Source organism: Tamandua tetradactyla, chromosome X (genome assembly GCF_023851605.1).
Source record: "Tamandua tetradactyla isolate mTamTet1 chromosome X, mTamTet1.pri, whole genome shotgun sequence".
NCBI lineage: Eukaryota > Metazoa > Chordata > Mammalia > Pilosa > Myrmecophagidae > Tamandua > Tamandua tetradactyla.
The window spans coordinates 48,610,429-48,625,293 of record NC_135353.1 but is presented as its reverse complement, the minus strand read 5'-3'; the positions used below and the strand labels follow the sequence as shown (position 1 = coordinate 48,625,293).

The 14,865-nt window shown below is 38.9% G+C and overlaps 2 long non-coding RNA genes across 7 annotated transcripts in view; one reads left to right on the top strand and one right to left on the bottom strand.

Moving 5' to 3' along the window:
* The window catches only part of LOC143671632 (uncharacterized), a 42,383-nt gene extending 34,790 nt beyond the window's left edge, over positions 1-7,593 (bottom strand). Inside the window, exons 1-2 of the long non-coding RNA XR_013169624.1 lie at positions 7,494-7,593; positions 5,640-5,818 (exon numbers count right to left, since the gene is read on the bottom strand). This is a non-coding gene — a long non-coding RNA (uncharacterized LOC143671632). The remainder of the gene's footprint in view (positions 1-5,639; positions 5,819-7,493) is intronic.
* The window catches only part of LOC143671630 (uncharacterized), a 247,906-nt gene continuing 238,490 nt past the window's right edge, over positions 5,450-14,865 (top strand). For 3 of the 6 annotated variants that reach the window (XR_013169619.1, XR_013169618.1, XR_013169620.1), the window contains exons 1-2: positions 7,696-7,846; positions 10,603-10,733. This is a non-coding gene — a long non-coding RNA (uncharacterized LOC143671630). The other 3 variants (XR_013169622.1, XR_013169623.1, XR_013169621.1) reach the window with 3 other exon arrangements.

Below are 14,865 nucleotides of genomic sequence, written 5' to 3'. Positions count from 1 at the left end.
TCCTCCAGGATTTGATGATTGCACAGTTACCTTAACCTTCATGGCCAGAAGGATGCTGGGAGGGCCTGTCTGCCCCTGATCCTTTAGCTGAGAACTGGGCCAGGAGCAAAGACTCAAAATGTCAGTCCTTGCATCTTTCTGGGGGCAGTTCTGGGCCCCTGGCAGCTACCTCCATGTCTCTAGAGCCAAAGGGGATCCCTTTCCCATCCCCAAAGCAAGTGGTCGCTCCACTCAGGCCCTCAAAGTCACAGTGGCCCCCAACATTCTCCAGCTCTCATAGGTTTATAACCCTTTATTCCTCCTTATTCTTTCCTAAATCTACACTTACAGGGTATCTGCCCACTCATCTATTCCAGATTAGAATGTCATTCCACTTCCTGCTCACCTTTTCTGAATTTTACTCTATTCAACATGTTGAATGTTTTACTCCAAAACAGGATATGCTGCCATAATTTCTTCCTGGTACCAGGCAGAGTAAATGATGAAAAGAAAATTAAATTAATGTGGTAATACCGCCACCTTCTTTTTCACTGGAGTTAACATGGGGGTTCAGTATTGCCCACTGCTTTTAAAACCTGTTCTGTGATTCATCTCCTTTTTCTTCCATCCCCCTATCTGTTTTGTGACTCATCCCCTTTACCTTCCCTCTCCTTTATCCTTTTTTATTGTGTAAATTTGAAATTGTCTAATTTTTTATTTCAGAACATGATGTAAACCTGATATTTCTTGTTATTTCACTTTGTAAGACATTGGCTTTTCCTTTATTCAAGAAATGCTTTCTAATTGGGAGACCTAGAACTGACACCTGGACATTCAGAGCAGACAAATGGGCTTAGATAAAAGAAGGCTTTTAGAGAATTTTCTGTCTGATACCCTTCGTTTAAAACTGTGTTTTTTTCCCCCCCTTCCTTCCTCTCTTCATTCTTATTGGTTGCTTAGAGATGAAAAAATCATCCTTTTGTCTTGCTAAGAGAAACTAGCCTCTGAGTACCCTTTTGCATTATCTCCCTCCTTCCTGACGTTATTTTCTCTTGGTTTCCATGACACCAGCCTCACAGTTCCCTCCTCCCTGACCTTTATAGTGTTCACTTCTCAGTCTCCTTTGCAGATATTTTCCTCTTCCTGAACCTTCCATAACAGTAATAAAATAAAAATCCTTATAACTGTGATTTATTAAGAGCTTATTTTGTGCCAGACACCCCGTGCCAAACACTTTAAATGCATTAGCTCCTTTAGTCCTCACAGAAACTCCACTAAGATAGGTATTATCACATCTTTCAGATGAGGAAACAGGTTGGAAAGTAAAGAAACCTGCTTAAGGTCATTCAGCTAGTTAGTAGTTGAGTCAAGAAGTCCGACTCCAGAGTGATTCCAAAGTCTATGCTTCTTAACATGTGTTGGCTCTCATGTGTTCACAGCGCCCTATGATGTATGTGTTATTATCTGCACATGACACATGATGATTGAGGCCTGCAAATTCAAGATAATAAGATCCTTCTTTTCCAGGTGTGGCATATGTATGAGTGTTTAACACAGGGCTGGTCCGTTGTAGGCCCTCAAGAAATGGTAGCTACAATTACTCTGCTAGAATGCATTACTCTGCTACAGGAGGAAGGATAGATAAAATTACATGTGGTCCATGCCAACCAGGCAGTGCTTATCTAACGTTAATCTGAGGATGTGATGATCTACAACAGCTACACTGAACTTCGGTCCTCACAGGCACAAGAGTGTATTCAGAAACATCAGAGAGTTTAATGATGATGATGATAATGATGACTGGATGATAAGGGAAAGTGAAGCCTGAGATGTATTCCTGGGCAAGAAAGACACCGGGCCTCCTTTACACATGGTTTGTGTACTCCCAGGGAATTTCTTACTCTCCCACATGAGACCCCCCTATTCTTACAGATAGCCTAAGACCAGCCAAACCTTCCCCCCACCCAAGCCCTTCCCTGTAGCCACTGATAGAAGCTAGGGATGAGGGGAGCTGATAGTAGAGTGACACAGAGTCTCCCCAGTGGAGGTGGGAAGGAGGCATGACTGAAGTCTGAGGAGTTTTTTAAGATCAAGGTAACCTTGAAATCTTGCCACTACCAGGAATCTCAGTGGCAGGATAAAAAGGAGCTGAGAAAGTGAGGTTGGGTCTTGTGGCCTCATTCTAACAGAATGTATGGATACCCAGCTGCTACAGGTCCTCTCAGACTAGAGCTCAGAACTTGTTGTGACCTCTTACAACTGCTCCCTTAGAAATTTACCATTTTTGCCACCCCCACTTTACAGATGAGGACACTGAGGCACACGAGGTTATAGTAATTTGCCCAATGTCAGACAGCTAGTAAGGGGTGGAGCTGGAATTTGACATCGGATCTGCCTTTCCCCAAATTTGGCAGTCTTCCCAGTTGTGATATAAAACTGTTCATATAAAACTGTGATATAAGGTACTAGGGTACAAAGCATCAGATAATTCTATTGGATGGATCATGGGTGCCAGTTTCTGACTGTCATAATCATGACCTAAGATCTGCACAGTAGGATGACCTCAGTCTCATTTCTTTTATTAACAAGACAGAAAAACATCTATCAGTTTAGGCAAATTACTTCTCAGAATCTTAAACTTTTTACCTCATATTTATTTTTATAACCAATTTATGGGATAAGATACTAAAAATAATAAACTGTTGGTGAGGATGTGGGCAAACAGTCTCTCTCCCACACTGTGTAGGACTGAGATTTGATACCCTCTTTCTGGAAGGGTGACAGGGAAATGCATCAATGGTTGAAATATGAAAACCCTTGGATCTGGCAGCTTGACTTCCTAAAATCAATACTAAGAAAATAACTGGCAAGTGTATTTTTTTTTCAACAATAGAAAACTGGAAACAACTTAAAAGATTAAGAGTAAAACTTGTTTGAATGAACTGGACACATTTGCAATATAATGCTACACTGGATATATCTTCAGAGCACTGAGTCAAACTCAAGAAATGAAGTGTAGTCTTTCTAGAAAAGAGATTGAAGGACCACTGGTCCACCAGGCCATCTTGTTATCATTGACTCTCCAGAACATTAGAAATGCTGTCCTATCAGACAGGACCCCATCCCTCTCACCTAGTAAAAATCATATCAAACTTTAATTATCAACCCACATGGCACTTCCTCAGGCCAGCTTTCCCTGACTCTGCTGAAAGTCATTCTCTATATCTTCCATAGGATTTATCACTTTACTCTAATTGCTTGTATAACTATCTGTCTTCACCATTAGGCTTATATCTTCTGTACCCAGTACAGTGTTGTTTGAATGTCTTGGCACATCCTCCAGACATACTCCCACCTCAGGTGTGTTCACAGTTCTCATTGTTTCTCCAGATATTCTTGTACCTTGGTCCCTCACTGTGTCCAAGTATGTGTTCAAATGCCACCTCTCAATAAGACCACTCCTGAACAGCCCATTTAAAACTGCACACCTGGAGATCAGCATTCCTATTCCCCCTTCCCTGTACCCTACATTTTTCTATCATATACCTCTCTTCTACTATACTACATAATTTGCTGATTTATTACATTAATTGCTTATTGCTTTCTCTTCCCAATAGACTATAAATTAAACAAGGGCAGGCATTTTAGTCTGCTTGGTTCACTGGTGCATCCCTAGCTCCTGGAACACTGCCTGGAACATAGGTAGTTCTCAATAAATGTTTGTGGCTTTAATGAATGATATATCTGGCACACAATAGGTACTCAGAGAATGGCATTCTTTATCACTGCTGTTATCCTGGTGTGGGTGATACCAGTGAGGACATAGTCAATGAGAGAACAGTGTACATTGCTGAACCATCATCTACCTAGCTGATGAGATTAGAAGCCTTGGAGACATTCTAGATCATTTCCTTCCTTCTCACTTCCTTAGTTTAAGTGTTGTCTTATAGTTGGACCACCTACTCTTAGCATGGTAGAAAGTGGGAGATAGGTTTCTCAGTAGCTTCATCCATGTCACATCATTTAAGCCTTAGGTTTAAGTGTTTCAAATTCCCGGTCACCCCATGTGTATTTGTAAATATTAAAAATAATTAGTCTGTAAAATATGAATGTTTCGGGTACTGTTGGATATTTTCCTTCTATTAAAGACTAGTCAAGAGTAATAACATTGAACATTGTTTTCAACTGGGATGTGGTGAACATGCCAATAATATAATAAGAACTATTAGCCCCATTTTATAAGATGTAAATGAGTCTTAGCAAGGGATAGTAACAGGACTAAGATTATATAGCTAGAAAGTAGATGGTAAGTCTGGCTCCAGTGCTGGTGAACTTTCTATCATATATTCCAAGTAAAAATATTGGCATTGCTCAGATAAACTGTATCACAGTGGAAGATCAGTTATTGGAGTAGAGGTAATAGGCAGATATGAACACGAACAGTTTCTGGTCATCAAGCACAGGTTTAAGCTGCTTTAAAGAATATAGGTAAAATAATTTAAATTTTACTAGATGGAACATGATAGAGGTTGAATTAAATTTTACTAGCTAGAACATGATAGAGGTTGATTTTAAATAAACTTAATGGACCAAGATCTAATCTTGGGTCAGGAAAAGATATTTGAAAACAGATTCTGTTTAGTGTCATTTGGATATCTGAAACTCAAGTGATAACATGTAAGCTTTTCCCTTCTTTGTCTGCAAGAATGTTTTGTAAAACTATTTTATTTATTTACTAATTTTAGGGTTCTTACAAAAGTAGAATATTTAGTATGTCATAAAAGTATGTAAAATATTTTATACGGTTAATATTTAAATGGTCATAAAAGCATACAGAAAGAGAAAAAATAATCCATATATAAACACTGAATACTCTGACATATTTCTTTTAAAACTTTTCTCTAGCCCCATGTATGAGTGTAGTTATATGTATAATTTACTTTCTTGGGGCTACAGTTTTACATATGTTTATAAATTTCGATTTTGTTCTTTTTAAATGATAAATAAAATAATTTTGAGAGCAAAAAGCAAAGATTGTTTGGCAGAAAAGAAGAATAAGGGAGTAAAGCCTGAGCCAATATAAAAACATAGCAAAAAAAAATCCTACAAGCAATAAACACTGTTACTGGCTGACAAATGCCGGTTACTAATTGTAGTCAGTATGTTTTCCTAGAAAAAGCAAGAGAATTAGTGGAAAGAGATCTTAAAATATAACAACAAGGAACATTAATATAAAATCTGGAAGACTTAGAAGAAAATGAAAGAACTCTTCTGAGTGCTCTATTAGACGATTTGAAATGAATAGAGAGTACTTGAGCTTAGCCAAAGGATAGTGGGCAGGGCAGCTGGAATGGGAAGGAAGACATAACAAAATCACCCAGGTGACAGCCACATCACAGCTCTACCTCACAATTACAATGCAGTAAGCCACTGGGCATGCCATTAAGTTCAGTAGTTCACTGTGAACAAAACAACTATGGTGGGAACCATGACAGGATGAACCTAGGGACAGTCAGAACACTGAGAAGAGCCCTATATATAATCCAGGTGGTAGGTGTAGTTTCTCAGAGGGAGTGATGGGTGGGCCGTAGGACTATTATTATCCTCAGCAACTGGGAGCTCCATGAAAGAGAATTCCAATCAATGTGAAACCTACTTACCTCACCACTGTGGTCAGAGAGCCCAAAGCAGAAGTTCAAGAGGCCTCAGAGGAGCACACTGTTTCCAAGTCCAAGTTTCCCAGGTACCTGAGCAGACGTGAAAAGGTCTCTGCCTTGACTAGATGACATGAAACCTCCCAAACTGCAAAGCGCAGGCTCCCCAGTAGTGCTGACATAACCTATTGATGTGACAAGGTTGTGTTTATTGCTTACCTCAGTAAGGCAGATCACCTTGCAAAGTTTTGGCAGTATTTCGGGGTGGGGGGAAGAAAAGGTCAGAAATGAAAGTTTAGTTTAAGGGTGATCTTTCAGTGTGGGGACTTGATTAGGATTGAATGAGAATCATGACCCAATAGTCTAGAACTGGTGGAAGCAGCAAGGGGAGGATTTTAAGGGATTCAAAGAATCTTAGGGCATAGACTATTAATGCTTCCCATTAGAAAATCTTAGGGCATAGACTATTAATGCTTCCTCCCTTAAATGGGTCTTTAAGGGAGGAAGTTCCTGTAATGAAAATTAAACCATTTGCCTGAGAAGGGGTGTCCTGGAAAAGTAAAATGCTAATGAAGATAGTGGAATTGAAAATTCATGTTTATGTAGATCATAAGGTACGGATTTGGTGCTCAGTGTCCAGGCTGAGTGTGGGGATAGATAGTTTTTTCTTCCCATTCCTATGAATAACTCACCTTAGGTGTGTGTTTATTTTGTGGTGTCAAAATCCTTCTATTTTGGGTGGGCCACAGTGGCTCAGTGGCAGAGTTCTCACCTGCAATGCTGGAGACCTGGGTTTGATTCCCAGTGCCTGCTCATATAAAAAAAAATCCTTTCATTTCCCTGAATTCTGAGGAAAGATGACACCTCCCCTTTAGATGTTTTCTAGCTAATTAGTGATAAACTAATTAGCTAGCTTTAATCAGCCTGCTAAATCTTGTAGGCAGATTAAAAAAAATTTTATTGATATATATTCACATACCATATAATCATCCAAAATGAACGATCAATGGTTCACAATATCATCATATAGCTGTGCATTTATCATCACAATTGACTTTTTCTTTTTTTGTAAAAAATAACATAGATAAAAAACAATATATTTCAAAGCACATCGTAACAATTAGTTGTGGAACAGATTTCAGAATTTGGTATGGGTAGCAATTCCACAATTTAAGGTGTTACCTTCTAGCTGCTCTAACATACTGGAGACTAAAAGAGGTAACAATATAATGATTCAGCAATCATTCTCATTTGTTAAACCCGAATTTCTCTGTATAGCTCTACAATCACCTTTAATTTTTCTCCCAGTCTTTAGGGGTATCTGGGCTATGCCCATTCTAACTTTTTCATGTTGAAAAGGGCTGTTGATAATATGGGATAGGGTATGGAACTAGCTGATGTTCTGGAGAGGCTGGTCCCTCTGCATTTCAGGACTTATCTGGTCCAGGGTTTAGGTGGACTTTTAAATGTACTTCTCACAAACACCATGTGAAGTGGGCATAATTATTATCCCTATTTTATAGAGGAGCTATTCACATTCACACAGCTGCAAATAGAAACACATTATTTTTTCAGGGACATCAACAAAACCACATTGAATGGAAGTAGCAACAGTGGGGATTGTGTTCCGTTTTTGTAGAAGGGAGCTGGGATCCAAGTTCAAAGTAATCATTCGCCATTCAGTCCTTATGGGGGCACTTTGTGGAGAAGGGAGGAGAGGGTGGTAGCCTAGTGCTTCCACCTATTTCAGTTCGGGCCGGGGTCTAGTCCCTTATGCCTCGCCACGCTTGGCTGAGTGCCAGCTGCACAACCATTTCCGCTGAAGAAGCCTCAACCTCTGCCTCCCCCGGCCCTCCGTACCGGAAGCCGCCTACGTGCCTACGCAGGAGCCTGCAGGATGGCGTCCGCCTCACCGGCTTCTCCCGCTTCCGGTTACGAGGGGGCTTTGCGGAACAATCGCCTTTCTCCGGAAGGCTGGCGGCCACGTGACCCGGGCACGCGCGGATACGTGGGGCTCGGAGACTGGGGCCCTGGACAAGACCATGAGGAGGTAGAGGTGACGTGTTGCTGGGCTGGGTCAGGCTGCCTTCCTTGGTCAAGCTGCATTCTCCTTTCACTCAGCGTTGGCCACAGGGTGGGGCTGCAGCGGCGAAAGCAACAGAAGTCCGGGCGTACTTCTCTATAATCTCTCCGCGACCCTTAACAGCAGCCGCGTGAGTTTCCCGGGCACCAGGAGGCCCCGGGAGGAGACGCCTCGCCCTGACGTTGTGGCCATTTTTGCCCTTCTCGCAATGCATAAAAGGAGGGACTTGGCCCCAGCCTTTCCTCTAGCTGGGAGAGGTGCTGTTACATGCCGCTGCACCTCTCCGCCTCCGTTTGATGCACTTTTCCCTGAAGGACCCCACGGGAGCGGGCCTAGGGGTAGAGTTTGTGTCTTTTGGCTGGTTTTTCAGGGCATTCTTTCCCAGTAAGCACTGGCCAAGTTGTCAAAAAAAAAAAAAATCAGTGTTTTCATATATATACAGTGACAGCTATTCTCTTGGTTATAAGAAAGTCTTGAGAGTTCCGAGAAGTGAACTTGTTAACTGACTACAGTTTATTGCGGGGGTAGGGGCCTTAAGCACACTCAGACTTAAGCGGGCAGAGAGGCCAAGGAATGTTCAGACCACACGCTGGGCCCACCCAACTGGAAATGCACTGTGCACTTCGAGATAACTTATAATTTCAGAGAGTGTAATGACGTTGATGTTTCTGTCAGCACATCCTCAAGCCTCAAAACCGACAAAAAAAACCCTCACAAACTTCATTCATCACAGTTCTTACCAGGTCCTGTAATAGGGGCTGTCCAACTGGGGAAAAAAAAGAGATTAATTTAGAGAGAAACTAAATAATAGATTGAAGTTTACCAAAAAAAAAAAAAAAAACTTCGTTAAGGTATACTTTACATACCATGAAATTCACTCATTGTAAGAGTACAATTAAATTATTTTTAGTAAATTAACAGTTGCGCAACCATCACTACAATCCAGTTTTAGAACAATTAGAACATTTCCATTACTTCCCCAAATTCCCTTAAGCCTGTTTGCAGACAGTTCTCACTCCCACCTCTGATCCTGGGCAACCCTTATCTGCTCAATAGTTAGGAAACAGCTAACTGAAGTAAGATATACACATTTTAAAGGAGTGGCTGAGGAGTTGTAGCATAGTACCATAGTACTTCAATAAACCAGAATGCAGTTGCAACTGTTAATTAAAAGGAATGCTATTTTCACTCATTTTTAAGAAAATCCCAGATCACAGACATGCAGTATGGTATAGTACAGAAGTTGGCAAACTATGGCCTCCAGACTGAGCTAAGAATGTTTTTTCAAATGAACATTTGAAACAATTTGATGATAGAGAACAGGAAGTTTGAACCCCAACTATGCAAAATATTAATCTTTTATAATATGCTTTTCATTAGTAAACTTGTATTACAAAACTGTGTAGTCAGTTGCTATTATTGAATTTTGAATTTCAGCAATACAAACTTATACAAATTTGTTTGTCCTCTTGTTATAAAATTAACTTACATAATATTTATGATTTTGCTTCTTGGTCCGTACAACCCCAGATATTTACTATCTGAACCTTCACAGAAGTGGTTACCAACTCCTGATATAGTCAAATGACCAGAGGAATGGAAAGCAATTGCCATGTTCTTGCTGTGTTCTTGGGCAAGTCACTTCCCTTCTCTGGACTTTATTTTCATCATCCTTAAATGAAGAGTGATGGGTAGATGAGATAAACTCTAGGGTGAATCCTCCATATCCCCTGTTTTGGAGGAATTAATTATACCAATACTTATTGAATACCAAGAACTGTTATAGGCATTGATGATACAGTAGGCAATAAAATTCCTGTTCTGAAGAAGGATACTATTGTACATGAAAAGAGACTTGAGGTAAGGTGCATTATATGGTTTGGGATTGGATTCTGAGTTGCACAAAATAGCTTTATAGGACATTTTGGGGAAAGTTACAGAAATTTGAATATGGATGGGTATTCGATGAAATGCAAACTTAGCATGGAAAGGTGGAGATCACTAACAAAAGAACAGTTACAGACATACAGTGTGATCTCCTTATGGTAGAAAATGAATTTGTGTATTATAGATACTTAGGAAAAGATCTGAAAAGATATATGCTAATCTGTTACCAGTGGTACTTTTTAGATGGGGAAATTACTTAAATTTTTCTTTATTTAAAACATTAAAAAACTTTATTGTGATAATATATATACATGTATACACAAACACACATTACATATAAAACATAATTTCCCATTTTAATAATTTTAAGTACAATTCAGTAATATTGATTATATTTGCAATGTTGCACTCCCTTCAATACCATCCATTACCAGAACTTGTTCATCACCTCAAACAGAAACTCTGTACCTATTAAGCAATAACTCCCTATCCTTGTCCCCTAGCTCCTGGTAACCTCTAATCTACTTCTGTCTCTGTGAATTTGCTTATTCTAGATATTTCATGTAAGTATGATAAATCATACAATATTTGTCCTTTTGTGTTTATGTCTGGCTTATTTCACTCAACATCATGATTTAAAGATTCATCTATGCTGTAGCATAGATCAAAACTTCATTCCTTTTTATGGCTGAATAATATTCCATTGTGTATATATACCATGTTTTGTTTATTCAATCATTCTTGATGGACATTTGGGTTGCCTCCACTTTTTGGCTGTTGTGAACAATGCTGCTATGAAAATTGGTGTAAAAATATCTGAATCCTTGTTTTCAATTCTTTTGGGCTATTTTTGTTTTCTAATTTTCTACAGTGAATCTGTACTGCTTTTGTAAGTATAATAAATTATTTCTAATTAAAAACAATCTCTGCCTCATGGAATGTACATGTTAGTACCTCTTCTATATATATTAATACTGCCAAACCTGTCTGTTTTTCTAGGGGAACACGTGAAGGAATCAGATGTACTCTCTCTCTTTGTTTTTGCAAGTTACAAAGGATTAAGATGCTCTCTCCAGAATAGTTGCAGAATGTAAACTGATGCTGCTGCCATTTCCCTTGGAGTCTGACTGGTAAGTAGAGCTTTCTTATACCTAGATTTTAAAAGTGGAGTGGGATTTTATAGTGTTTAGCAGATGAAAAGAATCAGAGGCAAATGTGGGCAGTGTCTACTTAACTACTATTCAACGGGGAAGTGACCCTGCCTGAAAACACACCCAGTCTGGTACTGGAGATAGGTGTATATCTGTTGCATTGATAAACACACCAAGCTACCAAAGCCTGATGTCATAAAGCATTTGAATCATGTAACTCCTCCTCTTATTTTTATTCTAGTCTACAGTTTGATAAATTATGACCTCTGGGCCAAATTTGGCCCACCATTTCTTTTTTGTTTTCCACCATTTGTTTTTGTAAATTAAATTTTATTGGAACAAGTCTTATTTATTCATTTACATATTGTCTATGGCTGCTTTGACCCTACATAGCAGAGTTAAGTAGTTGTAATAGATACTGTATATGCCCCCAGAAACCTAAAATATTTGCCATCTGACCCTTTAAGAAAAGGTTTGCCAACCCCTGTTCTAGGCTTGCCAGGAAATTGTTTTAGTAGCCATGTCTGCAGGGAGACAATGTTCACTTCACAGTTATATTAACAGATTGACATTCTTATTTATAAACTTCATTCTCACCTGAGCTGTGTTATCATGTGTCAGGATTTCCAATGTCAGATGTCTCTAGGTCACTTACAAGATTGGATTTCTTGTTGTGCAAAGCTGAAGTGAGGGCCAGATCATAGAGAAACAGAAAATTTATCAGGTTAAATGACACCTTGCGAGCTTTATTAACAGCTAGTTAGTTGGTGTTCCACTCATCTAGCTAAGATCTACTTTGTCTTCAAATTCAGTTCAAGTGCCACCTCCTCCAAGAAGCCTCCTCTGACTGCTTATCATGATTTCACTGCCTTGCCTCAGTGCTCCTGTAGCGCCCTTAGCATACCTCTATTATTACATTTAACATGCTTCCCAATATCAATGATCTAGTACTAAAAACTTGGTTTTAAAATACCATTCTCCAAGTAAAAGTAACTGAGGCTCTTTAGATAAATGGCTGATTCTAGGGCTGGGGCAGGAAAATATAAGATGAGCCTGGAATATCTTCTGCCAGAAAATAAGAAAGTGCTCATGGAATAATGGGGACATGTTAGAAGGATACAAAACTCTACCTGAAAGGGCTCCCAGTTGTCAAATCTAGGACAATCTAAGCAACAAAATAAATAATGATAGTAATGGATTAATACCCATAGAATAAAATAAGAATCCATGAGTCTATACTAATATAAATAAGTAATTGAATAAATAAATACAGTAAATAAGGGAGATGGTAAAGAACTTGCTTACAGTAGAATTCCAATTAATAAAGGTAGAAGGAATGATGAAAAAAGAAAATTACCATTTGGTAGTCACAAAATAATAATTGTTTCCAGTAAGAATCATCAAAGAATACTAAAGTTAGTGGGCAAAAGTATGATGAGAAACAGAGTATTTAGATAGTCTCAAAGTATCTCCATGACAATTTTTTTTGTTTTTGGTGCATGGTCCGGGAATTGAACCTGGGTCTCCCGCCTGGAAGGCAAGCATTCTAACACTGAGCCACCCATCCCTGCAACATTTTTATAAATTAAAAAGAGAATAATAGTAACTGTATCCTTGTGAAACCTGGCAAACACCAACTTAATCAATGATCAAAGTTAACATCACTAATATTGGAACAAACTGACATCATGTGCCTCTTGATATGATTCACTGAGGACACAACATCATGTCTAAAGTATTCTTGCCCAAAACATATAACCTGAATTTAGTCAGGATGAACCATCTGACAAACCCAAAATTAAGAGACCTTCTACAGATTAATTGGTCAGTATCTTTCAAAAATGTCATGGTCATAAAAGGCAAAAGAAAGAAGACTGAGAAACTGTTCCGTATTCAAGGAGACTAAGGAGACATGTAATCTGGGATCATTAAAAGGACATTAGGGGGCAAGTAGGGAAAAAGTTGAATATGGTCTATAAATTATAGTATTGCATGAATGTTAATTTATTGATTTATAATTCTGTAATATGGTTATGTAAAATGTTAGCATTTGGAGAATCAGGGTGATAGGTATATGGGAATTCTCTGTGTTATTTTTGCAACTTTCTTTGTAAGTCTGAGAAGATTTTAGAATGAAAAGTTAATAAAGCATGAGTTATTTACCTCCCCCAAACATATCCCTGTGTGAATCGATTGCTGTGTGCAGTGAAGCTTAAAAAGAGACCAGCGTGTAGGTAGGGAGGCCATTCAGGAGGCTGCTGCACTAGCCCAGGGGAGAGATGATAGTGGCTTGGTCTAGGGTGATGGCAGTAGAGATGTAGAGGAGTGGATGGATTCAGGATGCATTTTGGCACTGCATGGGAAGGGTATTGCACAGGAGGGAATGGAAGGGGGAACAGCCTTATTTGAAAAGTAGGTTCTCTGGGCATTACCTTCAGATAGAATATAGACCAGAATAGGTACGCATGTTGGAAAAATTATTTCATTGGCTGTTATGGAATCAAAATCCTTTATTATGTAAGCTGGCTATTTCGTTTTTGTTAATCATATTTTAAAGTAATGTTCTTCTTATCTTAGGGAAAACAAGGAAAGGGGCTTCCTTTGGTTCCCTCTTGTGTTTACCTCTGCCAAAGACTTTTCTGTTGAGAATCCTCTGCTCTTTTCAAGGAGGAGTTTGGGTTCTGCATTGAGTTACCCAGATTGACCCCACTGGTCTGCTTGTTTTCCCACATTATGTGCTCTTACCAATATTTAAGTCTTTACCTAGAATGCTCTTTCATTACAATCCTATCTTTCAAGGTTCAGCTTAAGAAGCATTCCCTCCAGGATATCTTCCTGGATTTATTCAGTCTAAAGCAGTATCTTTGCTGGGTAAGTCATTGCTCTTAGTTTATTCCTCTTATTTGGCCCACATTCTTTCATTCACAGTCATACTAATTGATTATTGCATTTTTGTAATTATGACTTATATCCTCTACCAGATTTTTAATTGCTTGAGGGTTGGTACATATGTTGTTCAACCTAAATGAATTTTATGTTTTTCTTCACCATTTGTTGCCAAAGATATTCAACAGTAAAATAAGTCGATACACGTCCGCATGCACTTCAGACCTCATCTTTAGTTTCCTTCTTCCTATTTAGGACTTTTCCTGTGAAATGGAGTCACTTTTTTTTTTTTTTTTTTATCCCAAATGATCTTTGTAGTTTAAACCTTGGGGCTGTTCCTCAGACTTTCTTTTCCTTTGCTTTGATGGAGTTGTTCCCACCAGGGGGCGCTCCTTACTATATGTAGGTCAGTTTCCTTTTCTTTAGGAGGCAAAAGAAAGGAGACTTCAAATAAAATGTCAGTGCAATGGAAAAATAAACCAGCACTATCTGGTTACTCAAATGCCATTTCATGTATTATATTGGTTTTGGTATGACTCTAGCCCATTGGGAAGAAGATTTACCTTCCCGGTGTACTTTATTTCTTTAATCTACAAATTTATATTAAGCGTGTTCTTTTTGTCAGATACTATTGTGGGTGCTGAGGATCTATCAGGGAACAAAATATACAAAGCTCCTAAACTCCTGGAGTTTATCTAGGCAAAAGTCAATAAGTGAGATGAATAAATGAAATATATAGTATATTAGATAGGAATAAGTGCCAAAGAGAAGAAGAATGCAGAGCCTTGTAGTCCATTATAAGGACTTTGATTTTTATTCTGAGTGAGATGGGAAGCACTTAAAGAATTCTGAGCAGAGAAATGATACCTGATATATTTTAGAAGGATCACTCTGGTTGTTTTTTTTTTTTTAGCATGCTGTTTGGTGGGGTCACTGTTCATTATTTTTCCATGTGAGTATCCTGTTATTGCAGCACCATTTGTTGAATTTTTGTTTGTTTTTTTGGGACGTGCGTGGACCAGGAATTGAACCTGGGTCTCCAGCATGGCAGGTGAGAATTCTACCACCGAATTACCCTTGCACCCCCCCTACTCTGGTTGTTTTATGGAGAATAAACTATAAGAGGGCAAGCTTGGTGCAGGGTAGGAACATTGGAATTGGGGAGAAGTTGTGAGAATTGGGTATATTTTGAAAGTAGCGTCAACCAGATTTGCTGACATATCAG